This window comes from Thalia democratica, chromosome 4, assembly GCF_965202585.1.
Source record: "Thalia democratica chromosome 4, ktThaDemo2.hap1.1, whole genome shotgun sequence".
NCBI classification, from domain to species: domain Eukaryota; kingdom Metazoa; phylum Chordata; class Thaliacea; order Salpida; family Salpidae; genus Thalia; species Thalia democratica.
This window is the reverse complement of record NC_139168.1, coordinates 44,786,075-44,800,392: the sequence shown is the minus strand read 5'-3', so window position 1 is coordinate 44,800,392 and position 14,318 is coordinate 44,786,075.

Here is a 14,318-nt window from a genome sequence, read left to right as displayed (position 1 = left end):
CAAAAATGTTATGTATTCTCAATTTTTTAATGTAAATCGGAAAGTTACCAAAGTTCTATTGAAACATTTGATTAAACAGTCCTCGACAATGTGTTAAGCTGCTACAAGTGGTGTACGACTCTATAGCCGAAGGATTCCTTTGTATATTAGGTCTTTTGACCAAATATCTTGAGCGCTTTTTTTCTATTCAATAAAAAAAAACAATAAACTGTAGAAAGTGGTTTGTTTAAAATTTAGTATAATATAGTTAACTTTTAATAACTAAGCAAATTTACGTTTTATAAGTTTAAACAATATGAATTTTTTGTATTATTTTTACCTTTTCGTCTCTTTCTTACGTGTCTTTTAGCCCAAGTGTTGATGCATTGGTCCAGCGTAGGACAACAAACTTGAAATAATAATAAAAGTCAAGTGCAACAATAATAAATTATAGTAAAACTAAATAATGTGATTTCAAATAGACTTATATTCTATTACTATCTTAAAACAATTTATATTAAAAAATACAATTAGGTGAATTTTACGGGCATCTACAATTTAGTCTTCAGTTGTGAATTTTTATGTCTAACAAAGAAATATCCAAAATACATACTTTAAAAATTAACTTTTTTAAAAACTTCTAATGTTTTAATTTAAGCTACAATTTTCACAGTCTTTAGATATTAGTTGGTTTATTATTTTTAAAATAAAGATTAAAACTTGAAAAAAATAAAAAAAATCGATTTATAAACATCTTTTGATATCTAAAGGCTCTCGATCATTTTGTCTTATTTTAAAATAATATCAAATTTTTATAGTGATTTACCGGATCCACTATTAAGTATAAGGCCGGATCCAGAGCTTTTTTAATTAAGATTCGGCCGGAACCGGATCAGGATCTTACTTTTAAACTAGGATCTGGTCAAATCTGAGTCTTTTTCTTAAAATTAAAATCCGGCCTGATCCGGACCCTAAATGTTTTAAGTTTTATGTAATTTAAGTAGAGAACAAATTTTTAAAGTTTAAGCAATACAATACGATTAATCATTAAAAGTTGTTTAATGCAAGTTATAAAAAAAACAATGTTATTGTCTAAATGTTTTGTTTAAACACTAGAAAAAAAAACGTTGTAAAAAAAGCACCTATACGAAATCTTAGTATAAATGCTAAACTTTAAGCTACTTATACGAATAAACTTGAATTTTATACCTTGTACGATTTAAAAGAAAAATAAATTAAATATTTCAATCCTTTAAAAAACAACGAACTTTATTTATTTTTTATGACATGTGTTCTATGACTTGATAAGCGAAAGGTTTGTTCGTATCCCAGATCCTTAGACAAAACTTATTGAGCACTTTTTTTATCGTTTAATAAACTTTTTTTTTTATGATAAGCTTACATTATACTTTTTTTTACAAAAGTTCAAACTATAAGATGAACAATAAATTATTTAGCATATACATATATATAATAAAGTAAATTAGTAAATAACATTTATGAAAACAAATTATACAGCAATCTTCCTTTATTGTACCAACATATGTTTCTGTGTGTTAAGGAATCAACACATTTCAACTGGGTTCTGTAAAAAATAACTACACTAATGTAAGAATAGAAGCATAGAATAAAGTAGGGGTATACGTGTTTTCATTAAAATTAAAACAAAATTAAATAATTTCTACAGATTTTTACAGGTTAATATAAAATAAACATCAATGTTAAATCCGACTGTATAAAACTATATAATACTTGTAATTATTAAGCCTAAAATAAGTAAAGTAAACTAAAATACACAACAATTAAGTTATTTTTTCCATTCATGTGAGTGGTTTATATTATGTTTTGTTGTTTTGTTGTGTATTTTAATTTGCTTTACTTAATTTAGACTTAATAATTACAAATATTTTATAGTTTTATAACAGTCGGATCTAACATTAAGTATTTTACCTAACATTAAATATTAACCGCTAAAAATCTGTAGAAACTATTTTCATTTTAATGAACACATGTATACACCTACTTTAGCTTCTATTCTTACATTACAGCATTTATTTTTTTAACAGAACCCAGTTGAAGTGTGTTAATCTTTTAACACACAGAAACATATGTTGGTACAATAAAGGAAGATTACTATATATATTTTTAAATTTTATATTCCAGTGAACTTGTTTCACTAGGATCTTTTGTTAACAAACACTTAAATTTATATTTTGAATAGTTTTATTGTATATATGTAAACAGTTGCTAAAGAATTTATTGTTCATCTTATACTTTTAACTTTTGTAAATAAAAGTATTCTAAAAAGCTTATCATAAAAAAAAATTCGTTATTTTTTAAAAAATTATGACATTTAATTTGTTTTTCTTTTACGTCATACAAGGTATAGATTCAAGTTTAGTCGTATAAGTAGCTTGAAATTTAACATTTAAACTAAGGGGTTCTTATATGCATTTTTTTTACAATGTTCTTTTTACTAGTGTTTAATAAAATATTTAGTCAATAGTATGTGCTTTTTTAACAAAATTTTTCTATTAGTAAACAATTTTTACTAATTTATGCCACTATAATAATTAAACTTTATAATTTTGTGCGCTAGTAAAAATCCGGATCCAGCTGGATCTTAAATTTAAAAGTAGATTCGGATCTTAAACTGAAAAAAAGATCTGGATCCGGTAGATCACTGCTTACAACCTTCTGTTTGAGATTAGTAGCGAAAAAGTTAAGTCGATACCGTGGATTAACAGCTGTCGTGATTAAAAACAAGTCGTTATCATAAAGGTTTATTTGTGTGCTGTTATAATAGTATAAAACCTTTTTTCAAAGGAGTGTTTTATATTTTTTGCCAGGATGCCAAGGTTGCAGAACTACTTTGACCTGGTGGACTATTAGCTTCATGATTTAATAGCTTTTTTAGTGCTGCTGCATGCGTGATTACTTTTGACAGCAATTCGTTGTGTTTACTACACTGCTGCGTTACCATGTAAAAAGGTTCGAGCAGTTCATTAAGGAGGTTAACAAGTTTCCATTCATCAGCTGTAAGAATACTTTTGGGTTTAAACTTTTTGTTAACAACGTAGTTGTGAACACCTGTTTTAAATTTTTCTAGTGTTCATTCGCACGATGTAGAATAATGATTGAACAAGGCCAACAGTTTGACGGGCCTTGGTTATTAACACAATTATGTTACTTTCTGAAAACAGTGAATCTTTAAATATCAGTTGAAGCGTTTGAATGAAACAGAGTGCTTAAGAGGATTCTAGAAACTACATACCAGCCTTCATTCTAAATGCATTGTCGCAGAAAAAATGTGAATGAGGTTCATATTAATACCCCAATTTTCAATCATCTCCTTTATGTTTTCAAAATTTTTAAAGCAAGTGTGAGAGCCTTCTATTTCCTTATAGTACAAAGCTCGGTGTTTTTCCTCAAAGCTTTCATCCAACCAATGCGCTGTTGAAGAAAGATATGATGTCTTTGTTTTTGATTTTTCCATATGTCACTTGTAAATGGCAAAAACGAAGTTTCTGATAACTTAGTTTGTGTTTTTATCTTTAAACTTTCATAAAGTCTGAGGAAGAATTGTATCAATGAAGTATTTAGTACTTGGAATCAAGTAACTTGGCTATAAAGCAACCAACACGTCTATGAAACCTTGATCGCTAGTAACTGAAAGTGGTTGTTTGTCCATAGCTGTCATGTTCATAATTTTTTATGAATTTTGATATCTTTTGAATCGTTTATTTACCATTGTTTTACAGGGCAATAACTCTTAATACTAGCTTGGTTCATTGCTGTTAGTTATAAAGTCAGTAGAAGATTCTAATCTGCAAGAAACTTTAAATTAATACTCTAATTGATGTAAGTACCTGTATGTTTACAACAAATAATTGAATTAACTGAACTTTAATTAGTCTGTTTTGCTTGACTAATTCTATGTATTAATTTTCTAAAACACAATAGTTTAAGTATATTAAACTGAAAGAAGCTGATCGTAGAAAACAAAGTCTTTCCAAACTAACTGGATCCGGATCCGGTCAAATCTCAGCTAGGATCCGGATTTTTAAAGAATTTAGTTTCCGGTTTGATCCGGTCGGATTCGGAACCGAATCTTGGATCCGATAGACCACTATATTTGTATGCGAAAAAAAATCGAAAACATTCAGCTCTTTGTAGCTTCTATAAATAAGTTAAAAAAATAATTTTTAAATAATAAATACAAGATACACAACACTAAAGAGTTCTAAAGAATTGATTTTTTTTGTTTTGAATATTTGCAAAGCTTTAATTTCATTGTAAATTTAAAATTGTATTTATTATTTGTTAAATAAAAAACAATCTGTAATATTACTATTGTTATTTTATTATTATAAAGACAAAAAATAAAAAATTATAGACTGTGTATAACATTTAAAAACTTTTTTTGCTGTTTTTTTTTATAGCTTTCTTGTTTCTCTTAGTCAAGAAAAAATCTAAGTTTCATCATTTATCTCAATAACATTAAATAATTTATCTAATTGTATTTATTTCTAAAGTTTCAATTTCAATCCACTAAAAATTTTGGCTTGAAATTTATCTGAAAAACTTTATAAAAATTATTCATAATACACCAAGACAAACTGATACAACTCATAAGCCTAATTCAATTTATATATACTTATATTTTAGCCACCACTGAAAAACGATTGTTAAAATTAGTAGACTAAAAGTCTTTTTTTAAATTTTTTTTAAATAGTAGACTTCTAAAAATTAAATATTAAACAAATGGATGAGATAAAAATTAAAGTAATAATTTACTAATTTACCTAATAAAGTAATTATTTAACAGAATAAAAACAACCAATGAATTAAAACTTGATTAAGCCTAATAAAAGCATAAGAATACTACTTACTGTACCTTTTTTAATGTATTTTCGATCTGACACACTAAAAAAATAAGTTTATTTAGAGGAAAAAAAATTGCCGCTTAAGAAAATTTAGTAACTTTAATTTATTTATATAATTATATACTAATATTTTGTTGTTTTATTAAATAAAACTATTAAACCGACAAATTTAAAAGTAAAGTATTAAAGTCGTCATAAAAGACAAATGAGTTTTAAGTTGTGAAAAATGTTTTATGTTCATTAATAAAAAACAAGTAACTCTAGTAAACTGACAGCTAGCTGAGAAAACTATGTCAATATGAACGTTTATGTCAAATTATTAAAGAAAAGGTGCAGGAAAAGACAGATATATAAATTTGTTTTAATACTTTCATTTTTGACTAATTGTCGTTTATTATAAAAAGTTTTATGAAAGTATTATTCGTTAATTGTAATAATAATAATTAACCTAAAACCTTTCATAATTTCGTCTGTTTTTAACTGTAAACTAATTTTTATAATTGCTCGAAAAACAGTGTCTATATTAGGGGCGGCAGTCGGAACCCCTTTTTAAGTCGCCAGCAAATTTTCTGAGAAAAAGTTTGCTCGCAGGCCGCACTGTTAAAAAAGTCTTTCCGGGCTACAGTTATTTCAGAGTAGTATTCAACATAACAATACTGTTTAAAGCTAAAAATGTGATAATATAATGAATTTTAGGGCTTAAGTAATAAGTATTCATTTAATTAGGTTTAGGTGTCTTATTACAAAAAAAAATATTATATATGCTTTTGATAAGGTAAGTTTTGAACCTAAATGTATTTCTCGCGGGCCGCATATTTTAGTTTTGAAAGCTGCATTTTCCCGCAGGCCGCTGTTCGCCGACCTCTTAAATATATAAAAACCTGGTGTGGTTCTTATAATATATGTAGTTTTATCTTAAATGTAAATTATAGATAAGATAAAGTTGATTTTTTAAATAAGTTTTATGTGTTTGTTTAAGAAAAGTATAAAGTACATAAAGATATATCAAGATTTCCTGCAAAGATAATATTTTCTATTGTTGTTTACTTTACTTAAGATAATAATGAATTATAAATCTTTTACTAAGAACACCTATAGTTTAAAACTAATTTAAGATTTTATGCTGAACTAGTTTTATCGAATTTAAGTTAGCTTTAAAATTAAATAAGTAATTTGAAACAACTATATAAAAAAAAATTATTTTAGAATTCTTAAACTTCTTATTTTTTATGCATATTACTTCTGAAAATTAAATATTAAACAAATGGGTGAGATAAAAATTAACGTAATAATTTATTAATTTACCTAATAAAGTAACTATTTAACAGAATAAAAACAACCAATAAATTAAAACTTGATTAAGCCTAATAAAAGCATAAGAATACTTCTTACTGAACCTTTTTTAATGTATTTTCGATTTGATACACTAAGAAAATAAGTTTATTTAGAAGAAAAAACATTGACATTTAAGAAACTTTAGTAAATTTAATTAATTTATATTACAGTTATATATAGTTATATATTAATATTTTGTAATTTTATTCATCGAAACTATTTTACTTTTTAAGATTTAAATTTATACTGAATCCATTAAATATTATTATTTAGTTAAGTATACTTTTCCCTTTTGAAACTTTTGTTTTAAAAGTAAATAAAATTTTTAAATAAAATTGTTTTGTTTTCACTTCAGCAATTCAGAGGTAAGAACTTTTCAATGAGAAATCAAATGTATCACAATATGGTTAACTTTTTTGACAAACTTTTCTGACAAACTTTTGCTAATTTGCATATATAAAACCAAACTTCAGACAAACTTTTTAAATTTGTCTATCTTTCTAGACTAACTTTTAAAAAGTTAAAACTTGAAAAACTAAAATATATAAGGCAATAAAACAGGGTAACCCTAAATAGCGCCAGCTAGCGGATATTGTTTTTAAATTAATTTGATAAAACTAGATTATTGGTTAGTTAAAAGTAATAAAAAAAACTATTGAAATAGAAAATAAAACTATTAAAATAAAACAAAAAATATAAAAAATAAAAACTTGATAAATGACAAGTTTTAGTTATTCCAATTTAGTAAAATACCATTATATTACTTCAATCTCGGAAAACAGTTCACAAACATTTTGTATTAGTCACGCAAAACTTTTATTAAAAACTTAAAATATTTGAGGTCAACCAGACAACGTAACGGTAACACTTTGAAAATTAAATTAAGGTACATACAACAAATAAGTTTTGACACACAGTTTTGGATCGTACTCAACAATATTACGTCGATAAAAAAATTCAAAAATTTGGGAAAAATAAATAAACCAATAAATAAATGCGTTACTAAATACTAAGTAATTATGTATGTAACTTTATTCATAACTTGTGAATTGGTTATAATACAATGTTATAACGTCTTCGTGGCAAAATATACTTAAGTTAAAACACCTTATGAGTAAATATTAAATAACTTTAATAGTATTAGAAAACTCGAAACATAATAACTTTAGTTTTCGATCTAATTAAAAAACTAATTTAACTTATACAAACATATGTTATGAAAACTTCAAACAACGATAATCAAGTTAGGTCAAAATTTAAACAATTACAACACACTACAATTTATTTCTACACTATTATTTATAAAACTACAAACAAAAAAAAGAAAGTATAATACAGTTCCAAGCAATTAAAACAATAAGTAATTACTATTATTTAAGCGATTAAGTAAAGATACAATAAAAACTAACTTCGACAACGAATTCAAGTAAATGAAACTCACGATACTGAAACTGAACAAAAAATGAAATAAATTGTACCGAATTTACAAGTTGCTGGTTAATTAAGCAAGAGATGAACTTCAACTGGACTTATTTATTAGAAGATGCGACAATTCTTAAAATAACAAACTTGTAAAAGATAACACTGTGCTGGCTGCTTAGCCCAAGCTAGATTATGGGAATCGCATTTAAATAGGCATTTTATACCAAAACTAACTCGAGAGTATTTGCTTTTCTTTCGGGGAAAATTTCCATTTGCGGGGAAACTTCTTGTATTTATTCAAGTGTTTTTGTAACACACTTTTTAAGGCTGAAAAGTCTCATATTATATATGATAGTATTCATTCGTAAAAATATGTGCTTATCAAAAGGACAAGTGGGGACACTGTCCTTACAAAAGTACAAAAAGTTAGTTTTTTGCATTATTATTTTACACACAGTTTTGGATCGTACTCAACGTGAGTACGTCCCAAACTAAATTAAAAAAAATTGGGGTCAACCGGTCCCATGAAATTTTGAAACTTAAATTAAGGTACAACAAGTTAGTTTTTTGCTTTGTTGTTTGACACACAGTTTTGAATCGTACTCAATAATAGTACGTTGAAAAAAATTCAAATATTTTAGGGTCAACCGCACCCCATGAAATTTTGAAAGTTGAATTAAGGTACAAGACGTTAGTTTTTCGCTTTGTTACTTTAAACACAGTTTTGGATCGTACTTAACGATAGTACGTTGAAAAAAAAATTAAAAAATTTGGGGTCAACCGGACCCCGTGAAATTTCGAATGTTAAATTAAGGTACAAGACGTTAGTATTTAGCTTTGATATTTTGTACACAGTTTTGGATCGTAATCAACGATAGTACGTCGAAAAAAAATTTAATAAATTTGGGGTCAACCGGACCCCGTAAAATTTCGAATGTTATATTAAAGTACAAGACGTTAGTTTTTTACTTTGTTATTTTGTACACAGTTTTGGATGGTACTCAACAATAGTACGTCGAAAAAAAATTTAATAAACTTGGGGTCAACAGGACCCCGTGAAATTTTGAATGTTAAATTAAGGTACAAGACGTTAGTCTTTAGCTTTGATATTTTATAAACAGATTCGGATCGTACTCAACGATAGTACGTCGAAAAAAAATTCAAAAAATTTGGGGTCAAGCCGACCCCGTGAAATTTTGAAAGCTTAATTAAGGTACAGGACGTTAGTTTTTTGCATTGTAAATTTATACACAGATTTAGATCGTACTCAACAATAGTACGTCGAAAAAAAATCTAATAAATTTAGGGTCAACCGGACCCCGTGAAATTTTGAATATTAAATTAAGGTACAAGACGTTAGTCTTTAGCTTTGTAATTTTATACACAGTTTTGGATGGTACTCAACAATAGTACGTCGAAATTTTTTTTTATAAATTTGGGGTCAACTGGACCCCGTGAAATTTTGAATGTTAAATTAAGGTACAAGACGTTAGTCTTTAGCTTTGATATTTTGTACACAGTTTTGGATCGTACTCAACAATAGTACGTCGAAAAAAAATTTAATAAATTTGGGGTCAACCGGACCCCGTGAAATTTTGAATATTAAATTAAGGTCTAAGACGTTAGTCTTTAGCTTTGTAATTTTATACACAGTTTTGGATGGTACTCAACAATAGTACGTCGAAATTTTTTTTTATAAATTTGGGGTCAACCGGACCCCGTGAAATTTTGAATGTTAAATTAAGGTACAAGACGTTAGTCTTTAGCTTTGTAATTTTATACACAGTTTTGGATGGTTTTAAACAATAGTACGTCGAAAAAAAATTCAAAAAATTTGGGGTCAACCGGACCCCGTGAAATTTTGAATGTTAAGTTAAGGTACAAGACGTTAGTCTTTAGCTTTGATATTTTGTACACAGTTTTGGATCGAATTAAACGATAGTACGTCGAAAAAAAATTCAAAAAATTTGGGGTCAACCGGACCCCGTGAAATTTTGAATGTTAAATTAAGGTACAAGACGTTAGTCTTTAGCTTTGTAATTTTATACACAGTTTTGGATGGTTTTAAACAATAGTACGTCGAAAGAAAATTCAAAAAATTTGGGGTCAACCGGACCCCGTGAAATTTTGAATGTTAAGTTAAGGTACAAGACGTTAGTCTTTAGCTTTGATATTTTGTACACAGTTTTGGATCGAATTAAACGATAGTACGTCGAAAAAAAATTCAAAAAATTTGGGGTCAACCGGACCCCGTGAAATTTCGAATGTTAAATTAAGGTACAAGACGTTAGACTTAAAAAAGCTCCAGCTTTAAACTCTAAAAACTAAATATATCATTAATTTAGTTCAAAATATACATTAGTTACGTCACAATGTTAGAAACAATGTTATTCAAAAATTTTCTATGCAAGTTTAAAGTAGTTAAATTAATTCCAGCTAAATAGCAATTTATCAAGTTATAAATTTAATTCAAATACCTTTATTCATGGTAGTATGTAAGTCATTTACTTTATTTATCACTTTAAGCTGATTGTATTTTTAAATCTAGTAGTTTTAAGTTCAATACCTAAGTTAAAGTTTTCAATTTATTTAGTAATTCTAGTACATACAATTTTCGTGTTTAAGACTCTAAACTTTCTGAATATCATAAGTTACAATTTCTAATTTACCTGTGTTTTTTTTTAATTGTTTTTAACTTAAAGAAGCAGGATTTGATTAAGTTTTGTTCTTTTTTTTTTGCTAATTTTTCAAATTAGGCAGATTCTTGTTGTGAGAGACAATTAGCTACATTTTATTAATAATATGATACTATGTTCTGCTTTTAGATAAAATGTATGAGAGATACTTGTTGCAAAAGTATATCTAATAAACAAGATTTATTTTCAGCATAGTAAATTGATAAAACTTTTTATGAATATTGTTTTTCAAAGTAACAAAAACTTTGTTAGTGCTGCCACAGAAAGTGGTTTTTTTAAAGAAGTGGATAACAATTTACACAGAGCCTGTTTGTTAATATCAAAAAAAGCAGCTCCCCGAGCAAATAAGGACAGACATAAAAGAAACTGTTTAAGACTAAAGAGGTATTGGAACACATATAAAAACGAGATACAACAAAAATATGTAAGTACAATTACTTAGTATAGTTTTATAAATTTTGTAGTTGTTTAATTTAAAGTAATGAGTTTTTGTTTATTCTTTAAACTTTCAATGCTTTAGAGTTTAAGTAATAGTTATTATTTTAATGTTGTAAATGAGAAAATAGACAATAATAGCTAACATTTAAAGTTAAATAACATAACACAGTTTAATTTATGCAGAGAAGTAGCAGTATTAATAAAAGTGATTCTAGTAAGGTTAGTGTGATAAAATAGTTATTTTTTACTTAGAGCTAAATTTTATGAGACTTTCCTTACATATAAAACCATGATAAAACAAAGCTTTCTAAACGTGGTGTTATAACAATTTCTTAGTAAAGGAAACTATTATTTGTTTATCTACTTTTACAACCTCTAGTATAAGTTAACTTCATTTTTCAGAAAAAAAGCTCTTGTAGTTCTACATTTTTTACAGACCAAAGAGACAATTTATATGATATTACTTTCCTATATAATAGTGATATTCGTAAAATTTTGTTAACATAGTCAGCAAGTTTTTAGAAATGACTTATTATAACCAGGTAGGTACAGTTTGCAGAGAGAAAGAAATTACAGAACTGAGATCAGGGCAAGGTACTGGTAAGAAATGATTTATTGTGTTTATTGTTAGAAGTGTTTTTTTAAAAGTTTAATAGATTGGAAAATATAAAATAACATTTGTTTTTAATTAGAAAAATGAAAACTTGAACTTATGCCTTTGATTTTTAAGTCATGTTTAACATAGTACAATCAGCAGTGGAAAAAGAAGTACAACCAGCTATCAATGGTTGCTTAGTTCATGGAGAAACATCACCATCAGTTCATGAAGAAGTATCACCCTCAGTTCATGAAGAAACATCACCATCAGTTCATGAAGAAATACCACTATCAGTTCATGAAGAAATACCACTATCAGTTCATGAAGAAGTATCACCACCAGTTCATGAAGAAGTATCACCCTCAGTTCATGAAGAAACATCACCATCAGTTCATGGAGAAGTATCACCACGACTTCATGAAAGAGTATCACCATCAGTTCATGAAGAAGTACCACTATCAGTTCATGAAGAAGTATCACTGTCAGTTCACGAAGAAGTATCACCCTCAGTTTATGAAGAAACATCACCATCAGTTCATGAAGAAGTATCACTGTCAGTTCATGAAGAAGTATCACCCTCAGTTTATGAAGAAACATCACCATCAGTTCATGAAGAAGTATCACTGTCAGTTCATGAAGAAGTATCACTGTCAGTTCATGAAGAAGTATCACCACCAGTTCATGAAGAAGTAACACTGTCAGTTCATGAAGAAGTATCACCACCAGTTCAAACAGTTAATTGACAAAAAATCTGTGTATAAAATATCAAAGCTAAAGACTAACGTCTTGTACCTTAACTTAACATTCAAAATTTCACGGGGTCCGGTTGACCCCAAATTTTTTGAATTTTTTTTCGACGTACTATTGTTTAAAACCATCCAAAACTGTGTATAAAATTACAAAGCTAAAGACTAACATTTTGTACCTTAATTTAACATTCAAAATTTCACGGGGTCCGGTTGACCCCAAATTTATTAAAAAAAATTTCGACGTACTATTGTTGAGTACCATCCAAAACTGTGTATAAAATTACAAAGCTAAAGACTAACGTCTTAGACCTTAATTTAATATTCAAAATTTCACGGGGTCCGGTTGACCCCAAATTTATTAATTTTTTTTTCGACGTACTATCGTTGAGTACGATCCAAAACTGTCTACAAAATGTCAAAGCTAAAGACTAACGTCTTGTACCTTAATTTAACATTCGAAATTTCACGGGGTCCAGTTGACCCCAAATTTATAAAAAAAAATTTCGACGTACTATTGTTGAGTACCATCCAAAACTGTGTATAAAATTACAAAGCTAAAGACTAACGTCTTGTACCTTAATTTAATATTCAAAATTTCACGGGGTCCGGTTGACCCCAAATTTATTAATTTTTTTTTCGACGTACTATCGTTGAGTACGATCCAAAACTGTCTACAAAATGTCAAAGCTAAAGACTAACGTCTTGTACCTTAATTTAACATTCGAAATTTCACGGGGTCCAGTTGACCCCAAATTTATAAAAAAAAATTTCGACGTACTATTGTTGAGTACCATCCAAAACTGTGTATAAAATTACAAAGCTAAAGACTAACATCTTGTACCTTAATTTAATATTCAAAATTTCACGGGGTCCTGTTGACCCCAAATTTATTAATTTTTTTTTCGACGTACTATTATTGAGTACGATATAAATCTGTGTATAAATTTACAATGCAAAAAACTAACGTCCTGTACCTTAATTAAGCTTTCAAAATTTCACGGGGTCGGCTTAAACCCAAATTTTTTGAATTTTTTTTCGACGTACTATCGTTGAGTACGATCCGAATCTGTGTATAAAATATCAAAGCTAAAGACTAACGTCTTGTACCTTAACTTAACATTCAAAATTTCACGGGGTCCGGTTGACCCCAAATTTTTTGAATTTTTTTTCGACGTACTATTGTTGAGTACCATCCAAAACTGTGTAAAAAATTACAAAGTTAAAGACTAACATCTTGTACCTTAATTTAACATTCAAAATTTCACGGGGTCCGGTTGACCCCAAATTTATAAAAAATAATTTCGACGTACTATTGTTGAGTACCATCCAAAACTGTGTATAAAATTACAAAGCTAAAGACTAACGTCTTGTACCTTAATTTAATATTCAAAATTTCACGGGGTCCGGTTGACCCCAAATTTATTAGATTTTTTTTCGACGTACTATTGTTGAGTACGATCTAAATCTGTGTATAAATTTACAATGCAAAAAACTAACGTCCTGTACCTTAATTAAGCTTTCAAAATTTCACGGGGTCGGCTTGACCCCAAATTTTTTGAATTTTTTTTTGACGTACTATCGTTGAGTACGATCCAAAACTGTGTATAAAATATCAAAGCTAAAGACTAACATCTTGTACCTTAATTTAATATTCAAAATTTCACGGGGTCCGGTTGACCCCAAATTTATTTCATTTTTCGACGTACTATTGTTGAGTACCATCCAAAACAGTGTATAAAATTACAAAGCTAAAGACTAACATATTGTACCTTAATTTAACATTCAAAATTTCACGGGGTCCGGTTGACCCCAAATTTATTAATTTTTTTTTTGACGTACTATTGTTGAGTACGATCTCAATCTGTGTATAAATTTACAATGCAAATAACTAACGTCCTGTACCTTAATTAAACTTTCAAAATTTCACGGGGTCGGCTTGAACCCAAATTTTTTGAATTTTTTTCGACGTACTATCGTTGAGTACGATTCGAATCTGTGTATAAAATATCAAAGCTAAAGACTAACGTCTTGTACCTTAACTTAACATTCAAAATTTCACGGGTTACGGTTGACCCCAAATTTTTTGAATTTTTTTTCGACGTACTATTGTTTAAAACCATCCAAAACTGTGTATAAAATTACAAAGCTAAAGACTAACATCTTGTACCTTAATTTAACATTCAAAATTTCACGGGGTCCGGTTGACCCCAAATTT